This window comes from Narcine bancroftii, chromosome 4 (assembly GCF_036971445.1).
Source record: "Narcine bancroftii isolate sNarBan1 chromosome 4, sNarBan1.hap1, whole genome shotgun sequence".
In the NCBI taxonomy this organism is placed as follows: Eukaryota; Metazoa; Chordata; class Chondrichthyes; order Torpediniformes; family Narcinidae; genus Narcine; species Narcine bancroftii.
The window spans coordinates 49558557-49567646 of NC_091472.1; the positions used below are offsets into that span (position 1 = coordinate 49558557).

General features: G+C 41.6%; 1 long non-coding RNA gene across 1 annotated transcript in view; it reads left to right on the forward strand.

Annotated features, from left to right (window-relative positions):
* Positions 1 to 8771, forward strand: part of LOC138760550 (uncharacterized) — a 60841-nt gene extending 52070 nt beyond the window's left edge. The window contains exon 3 of the long non-coding RNA XR_011355695.1: positions 8571 to 8771. This is a non-coding gene — a long non-coding RNA (uncharacterized lncRNA). The remainder of the gene's footprint in view (positions 1 to 8570) is intronic.
* Positions 8772 to 9090: the final 319 nt, after the last annotated feature.

The following is a 9090-nucleotide window of genomic DNA, read 5'->3' on the forward strand; positions in this document are numbered from 1 at the left end:
GGGTTGAAGGGATGCCTACTAATCTTGGAAAATGTAAATAGAAGAGCTGCTCCCAATAATGAGGCCACTCAATACCTGTGCACAGAATTCAATTCCAAATCTATCCAATAAGGACATTCAAATTTATCAGAAAAGTAGACCCAGAAAATAATATAGCAAATGTTAACTGCCCAATAATAAAGCCATACCACCATCTTTCTTTAATTTCTGCAGATGGAATTTACTCAAGATGGCATTTTTAAAATTCTAAATATAAGAAGATATTTTAGAGTTAATATTATCAAAAAAGGATTTTGGAATAAAAACTGCTGCTTGAAATAAATACACAAATTTAGGTAAGATTATCATCTTATAGCATTAATATGACCTATTAAAAATAAAGTCAATAGAGACCATTTAGAAAGAGATTATTTCACATAATCTATCAAAGGAAGAAAGATAAATTTATATAGATCTTTAAATGTTTTTGGTAATTTAAACCCTAAGATAAGTAAAGTGATTTTTAACCACTCTAAAAGGTGATGGTTATAAATATGTACCTGCATGTTTATTGAGAATAATTCACTCTTATAAAGATTCAATTTATATTCAGAGAAACTACCACATTGGGAAAGCAAAGGCAACATTGAAGGTATAGATTTCTCAGAATCTGGAATATATAGTAAAAGATCATCTGCATATAAAGATACTTTGTGAATTCCATCTCCTCTATTAATTCCCCAAAAGCCATGAAATCCCAAAGTGCTAATGCTAGGGGTTCCAAAACTAAATTAAATAACAAAGAGGTCAACCATATCTAGTTCACGACATTTCAATCCTGTCAAGCACCTTCTTCTTGTTTCAAAATGTCTCTGTTTTCAGTAATATGTTCTTTGAAATGTCTTTAATCATGTGACATGACATCATTACTATCTTTGAATTCCAAGTGTATGAGCAAATGCGATATTGAGTTGTCTGAGCAGCTTAACCAGCAAATGGCTTCCTTGCATACTCAGCTGTTTCTCCAGCAAATATTAATTGTTCCAGCAATTGAATCAACAATCATTCCAGCTCTACGAATGTTTACACAGCTTCCACTAAACAATGGCTTAAGACATTTCAACTTTCAAACTGGTTTCTCACTGAGTGTAATTTTGTCTCAATAAGTGTGCCCTGTCCACCCTAAAACTAACTGTACAAAGAAATATATAACTAAAGATCAATAATAACACAATTTCATCACAATACTATCATTCCCATTGCTGCCATTTACCTTGAATTTGAAAGCAGGGGAAACTAATCAGGAGAATATCACTGAAGTTGTATATAGCTGTTTTAGATTTGGAGGGTGTGAGTGATGCCTTGCAGCAATCTTAATGGCATACTAGAATTATGTCACATTTTCACTTACTATCTTTTGAACTAGGGTTCAGTACAATGTGATACACAGTAAGGTCATGGTCTGCACATGACATTCACCATTGAGTAACATGATTTGTTGTGGCTGAAGCAAGCAAAACATAAAAATTCTATGCCATAGCTGTAAAAGTGGACACTGAGATGAGCAGTGGCAATGATTAAACAACATGGGTTCTGATGAATGCAGAAATCCAGATGTTCAGTGAATTATTGTTTTTTTTTTGTTGACAGATCATTTTGCTGACTTGCGTACACTGTGATTCCCTGAACTCATAGGAACATACCTGAGTTTCCCAATGCCCTTTAATCAAATAAAGTTAAATTCCTCTCATTTAACAGTTTGCTTTTGATTGTGAGACATGGCAGATATCAGCATCTTCCATGTAGAATTATGCAGAGGCTTTGAGTTCCAGGTGTAAAAAGACCACTGCAGATACTGGTCCAGATTGGAATTTGGATGAATTCATAGATTTTAGGCAGCAATAACTGGCCTCCAGATGCATAGCTTTTTGGATAGAATTAAGCAGGTCTATGATCCAACCAAAGGGATATACTAGGCCCTGATGGTGGAGCCCTTCTTCAATCACCTTCAGCCATCACTACAAGATAGGCCTCATCTTTGAGCCCCCTTCTATTCCTGATCTTGCTGAAGATCCACCAGAACCATGACTTGTACTTATAGAGAAATATGAGTCCCCTTCAGAGATGTTACCAAATTCCTTGGCGACCTGCAGCTCCTAACTTCAATTAGCTTGAACTTATCAACCTGCAATTTAATGATCTGAATTATTGAATTGTTTGTTTATTATGTGGGCCAAGATGAAGGCTGAAGCTTTTCTTTGCATCCTATCCAGGCAGTCAACTCATACTTGAATATAACAGGCAATACAATAATAAAACAAAAGTGCAAGGTGTGTAAACATGTGCAAATATTTCCTGATCTTTATAAATAGCATCTGGTACAAGGCATTATTTTTCTGTGCTACATGCTATGTGGTGATTTGCGCAAACTGTACTTGAATCAGTTATTCATGTAAAACATTAATTCTTCTTCTTTGGCTTGGCTTCGCGGACGAAGATTTATGGAGGGGTAATGTCCATGTCAGCTGCAGGCTCGTTTGTGGCTGACAAGTCCGATGTGGGACAGGCAGACACGGTTGCAGCGGTTGCAAGGGAAAATTGGTTGGTTGGGGTTGGGTGTTGGGTTTTTCCTCCTTTGTCTTTTGTCAGTGAGGTGGGCTCTGCGGTCTTCTTCAAAGGAGGTTGCTGCCCGCCGAACTGTGAGGCGCTAAGATGCACGGTTTGAGGCGATATCAGCCCACTGGCAGTGCTCAATGTGGCAGGCACCAAGAGATTTCTTTAGGCAGTCCTTGTACCTCTTCTTTGGTTCACCTCTGTCACGGTAGCCAGTGGAGAGCTCGCCATATAACATGATCTTGGGAAGGCGATGGTCCTCCATTCTGGAGACGTGACCTACCCAGCGAAGTTGGATCTTCAGCAGCATGGATTCGATGCTGTCGGCCTCTGCCATCTCGAGTACTTCGATGTTGGAGATGAAGTCGCTCCAATGAATGTTGAGGATGGAGCGGAGACAACGCTGGTGGAAGCGTTCTAGGAGCCGTAGGTGATGCCGGTAGAGGACCCATGATTCGGAGCCGAACAGGAGTGTGGGTATGACAACGGCTCTGTATACGCTAATCTTTGTGAGATTTTTCAGTTGGTTGTTTTTCCAGACTCTTTTGTGTAGTCTTCCAAAGGCGCTATTTGCCTTGGCGAGTCTGTTGTCTATCTCGTTGTCGATTCTTGCATCTGATGAAATGGTGCAGCCGAGATAGGTAAACTGGTTGACCGTTTTGAGTTTTGTGTGCCCGATGGAGATGTGGAGGGGCTGGTAGTCATGGTGGGGAGCTGGGGAGTTTTCTTCAGGCTGACTTCCAGGCCAAACATTTTGGCAGTTTCCGCAAAACAGGACGTCAAGCGCTGAAGAGCTGGCTCTGAATGGGCAACTAAAGCAGCATCATCTGCAAAGAGTAGTTCACGGACAAGTTGCTCTTGTGTCTTGGTGTGAGCTTGCAGGCACCTCAGATTGAAGAGACTGCCATCCGTGTGGTACCGGATGTAAACAGCGTCTTCATTGTTGAGGTCTTTCATGGCTTGTTTCAGCATCATGCTGAAGAAGATTGAAAAGAGGGTTGGTGCGAAAACGCAGCCTTGCTTCACGCCATTGTTAATGGAGAAGGGTTCAGAGAGCTCATTGCTGTATTTGACCCGACCTTGTTGGTTTTTGTGCAGTTGGATAACCATGTTGAGGAACTTTGGTGGGCATCCGAGGCGGTCTAGTATTTGCCAAAGCCCTTTCCTGCTCACGGAGTCGAGGCTTTGGTGAGGTCAACAAAGGTGATGTAGAGTCCTTTGTTTTGTTCTCTGCACTTTTGTTGGAGCTGTCTGAGGGCAAAGACCATGTCAGTAGTTCCTCTGTTTGCGCGAAAGCCACACTGTGATTCTGGGAGAACATTTTCGGCGACACTAGGTATTATTCTATTTAGGAGAATCCTAGCAAAGATTTTGCCTGCAATGGAGAGCAACGTGATTCCCCTGTAGTTTGAGCAGTCTTATTTCTCGCCTTTGTTTTTGTACTAGGTGATGATGATGGCATCACGAAGGTCCTGAGGCAGCTTTCCTTGGTCCCAGCAGAGCTTGAAAAACTCATGCAGTTTGGCATGCAGAGTTTTGCCGCCAGCCTTCCAGACCTCTGGGGGGATTCCATCTATATTTGCTGCTTTGCGACTTTTCAGTTGTTCAATTGTCTTATATGTTTCTTCCCGGGTGAGGACCTCATCCAGCTCTAGCCTTAAGGGCTGTTGAGGGAGCTGGAGCAGGGCGGATTCTTGGACTGTGGTTGGCACTGAAAAGAGATTGGAAGTGTTCTGACCATCGGTTTGAGGATGGAGATCTTGTCGCTGAGGAGGACTTTGCCGTCTGAGCTGCGCAGCAGGCTTTGGACTTGGGGTGAGGGGCCGTACACAGCCTTTAGAGCCTCGTAAAAACCCCTGAAGTCGCCAATGTCCGCGCTGAGCTGGGTTCGTTTGGCGAGGCTAGTCCACCACTCATTTTGGATCTCCCGGAGTTTGCACTGAAGATGGCTGCATGCGCGACGGAACGCTCATTTCTTTTCTGGCCAGGACGGCTTTGCAAGGTGAGCCTGGTGGGCAGCTCGCTTCTTTGCCAGCAGCTCCTGGATTTCCTAGTTGTTTTCGTCGAAGCAGTCCTTGTTTTTCCTGGAGGAGAAGCCCAGTACCTCTTCAGTGTATTGCAGTATGGTAGTCTTCAGCTGATCCCAGAGGGTTTCAGGTGACGAGTCCGTGAGGCGGATTGCATCCTCGAGCTTTGCTTTGAGGTTTGCCTGGATTAATTATGCATTTTATAAAGATTAAAGATACCTTGTGTACTTGCTTTATTCAAAACTAAGTGGTCAAAATTCACACATACACTCTATAATATTTCAATTGTGAGTTTTTTTTCTACAATTCAACATTCTGACCTCTCAAAATCATGGAATAATTAAGTTAATTTCCAGGCTATCTTGTTTAAGTCATATAAGATGATTTATCGATATGGGGAAGCATAGATTATTTTTATATTTTACATGATGATGGTGAATGATACAAGTTAAAGGGACTCAATCTGAACTGTACATGGGGAAAATACTTTAAAACACAGAAGCTAAACAATTTACATCATGATGCAATCCTTTCAGTGTGTGATTAATTTACCTTTAAATGGAAGAAATATAACAGAAAACATTGTATATTTGTTTCTGGTCACAAGAGGGTACTGTAGATACGCCCTTGTTTACACTGACATGGAGTATATACACACTCCTGAAGTGCAAGGTATATTAACCACTTGTGTGAGTGACTGATATAACTGAAACTGAGAAGGTAACCATTACATCTAAGTTGATGGACAGCAGTTTACATGAATTGGATTCTGTTTTGGTAAATAATTTTTTTTTGAACCATATAAAACATATTCCAGTATTTAATTTAATACATTCAGCAAAAGGGTGGAATGGCCTTAACAGCACCAGTGATTAGGACCAGGGTTCCAATCCTGTGATGTCTGTAAGGAGTTTGTACGTTTTTCCCGTGTCTGCTACGGTTTCATCCCACTGTTCAAAACATACCGGGGGTGTAGGTTAATGAGGTGTATGTTAATGAGGTGTAAATTGAGAATCAAGGGCTCATCGACCAAAATGGCCTCTTACTTGTCATGTTGGGTTCAGACATGCTCATTATAAAAATGACCTTGAGCCTGGAGTCGTGTTCATAGCTTGCTTTATTTTACCATAAACTTAGTGAATATCTACCTGTGCAGTGTTTACCCTGCTAGTCCTGAGCCTCTTTCTCCAAGATCCGGAAGTCCCACCCCATGATTTCATTGGACTCCTTGATGTCCCACCAATGGTGTTACACCACATCCCCCTTTGTGTTCATAGCCCCCTTTTCTGTGGCTTCACCCACTACAGTTACCTTTACACATTCTGATAGAAATACACATATAACATTTACAATACACAAGTCTTTCTTGACTCTGGGTGTTTTACAGACACTACAGATTCAATCTCTGCGGTTTCTTTACTTCTCGTCCAGACCTCATTCTTATTATGCCATCTGAACTCTGTTTCAGTTGGCAGAGTCTCTGGAACTGCCTTTGCAGAAGTGTCCATTTCCAGCCCATGCTTTTGTTGCTTTTCACCTGGAGACTCTGGTATGGGAACGAGATGCTGACGATTCTGTCTCAGTGTCCCTTGTGGGCTGTGGTGTATGGTATTTACTGTACCTTGCTGTCTTGCATTGGAGATCTACACTTCATCTCCTGGTGCCAACTTTTCCATGTCACTTGTTCTATGTCTCTCATTATACCACTTTGCATTTTTATAACTCTTCTCCCTCTCCTTGTTCTGGGGTTGTAGGAGGTCTGGGAGTTCTGGCTGTATCCTCTCTGGAAGGGTTGGTAGAATTGTGTGAAGGCAATGTCCCGCTAGCAATTTGGCTAGACTGTAGCCATTGCTCAGCGGTGTGGCTCTATATGCCAATAGTGCACGGTAAGAGTCTTTTGCTTTCTTGAGCAAAAGAGTACACGGCTTGTACTCTTGCTCTGCCTTGCCATTCCTTAGTGGATACTTAGGGTCACATGGTCGAACCCATAATCTGCTGCGAAGGCTTTCATGTTTTGTCCAAAGAATTGTGGACTGTTGGAGCTCACTAATGTCTCTGGAATGCCATGCCATGCAAACATCAATTTTAAATGAAGAAATATATTGGTAGCTTGTGTCGGGCTGAGTTGTGCTATTTCTAAGAATCTAGAGAAACAGTCCACCTCTAATAATTATGTGTTCTCTCGAAGAATGAATAAATCTGTGCCAAGTTTTTGCCATGGCCTGACAGGGAATTTACTTGGCATCAGCGGTTCTCTTATGTTTGTCCTTTCCTGGATGTAATCTCTGCACCTCAAGACAATTTCATTTATTTGATTACTTAGATCTGGCCACCACACTGTTTGATTGGTATGTTCCCAGCACTTTACAACCCCCTGGTGGCCCTCGTGTATTTTCTCGAGTACCTTGTTCCGCATGTTAGCCGGAATAACTAACCTTGTACTATGCAGGAGTCATCCATTGTACACACTCAGAACAGCCCTCTCTTGCTAGTAGTTCTCTGCCAGTACATACAAGGCAGAGAATGCATCTACTGTTTCTGTAGGCCTGCTGCACTCTCATGTTAAATTTCGCCCATTCGTAAATTACGTTCTTCTTAGCCACAAAATAATAATCAAACCCTCTCATACTGCATTGTACTGCTGCCGCTGCACGCCTGTTAAGTCTGTGGCTCAAAACTCCACTTCTGACACCATGTCGTTTTGGGTTCAGACACGCTTGTTATAAAAATTACCTTAAACCTGGAAACGCGTTCGTAGCTTGTTTTATTTTACCATACACTTAGTGAATATCTACGTCCGCAGACTTTTTGCTGCTGGTCCTGAGCCTCTCTGTCCAAGATGTGGAAGTCTCGCCCCATAATGTCATCGGCCTTGCTCGATGTCCCACCAATAGTGTTAAACCACATTACCGTGCTGTATGTCTACATTTAATTAAAATTTTGAAAAATATTACAAATATTTTATTTAATAACTTAATATGGAAAGCCCATTTTGGTAATTCAACTCTTAACATTTCCATTTTGAAAAATTAAGTTCTTCCTTTGTAAAAATAATGGTCACTTTGCCAAATGCAAATTCTAAGTGTTAACCTTGGGTCTGCACCTTTTAACTGTACTAAAAATATCATAACCTTGAAAACTAAATTAAATTTTATTTATCTGAAATTAATTTTCTAATTAATTATGTGAGTTTTCCATTCATCTTCATCTGAGAGGGAAGATTCAGTCTGCCAACTTAATGTCCAATGTTTTGGGTCTTGCAACAATATGAGGTTAAGATAGATTTGTCAATAGAATGGGATGGAGAAGTAGAAGTTGCAAGCAACAAAGAGCTTAGGTTCACCCCTGTGGAGTGGACACAGGGACTTCTCAAGTGATCACCCAATTGTTGCCTGGTTCCTCCAATGTACAGGAGACCATATTGTGCAAATGAATGTTTACTTCACCAAATGACATTTTGGTTCCCAAGTGGTGGGAAGAGGTGAAAGGATAGGGTTGTATCTCCTACTGCTGCATGACGATAGTACCATAAGATGAGGAATGCTTGGTGGGGATTGAAAAGTGAACCAAGGAATCACAGTGAATGATCAGTTTGATATGGTGAAGATGTGGGTGGGGTGGGTGGGGTGAGGGTGAGGAACACGTGTCCCATGGTGGAATGTTATTGGAGTTGTCAGAAATTGCAAAGGATAATCTGATCATTGTTAAGTGTGGAAACTGAAAAGTGGAATGTGAGGACCGGGGGACCCTATTCTTGCTCTGTACTGAAGGATGGGATGTGAGAGAATCCAACACCCATTCTGATGAAGAATTTTAAACTGAAATGTTAACAATTTCTTTTCTTCAGTTCCTTCAGCAGATTGTTTTTGCTCCAAATTGCCGTATCTGTACTCTCCCATATTACACTAATCCCAATGTATTCTTTCTCATGTTCCCATTAATTCACTCCAGATTCTGCCACTCACCTACACACTTGGAGCAATTCACAATGGACAATAAACCCACTATGTGGAATAAACTGAAGAACCCGGCCTTCGCTGATCTGCTGCTTCCCCGGAGCCTTCAATCATTGAGATCTAAGGAAAGGAAGTAAAACATGAGAATCTGTAGACATCATAGTTGAAGTAAAAACGCATCATAGTTGAAGTAAAAACGCAGTGCTGGTGAAACTCAGCAGGTCATGCAGTGCTCTTTTTATAGCAAAGAAAAAAATACATAGCCGACATTTCAGGCTTGAGCCCTTCATCAAGGTATGGAAAAATGTTGGCAGGCATCGGAACAAAAGAGTGGGTGGAAGGTGTGGTTGTAAATGCAGGAGGTGATAGGTGGAGAAGGGAGGGGGGACAGCAGTAATGAAGGGAAGGAGGGATGGCTGGGTGAATAGAGAGAGAAGGGAGGGAGAAAAACTGGAAAGGGGAAGGAGGAAGAACAAAGCAATTTGGCAAAAATCGGAAAAGTTGATGTTAATGCC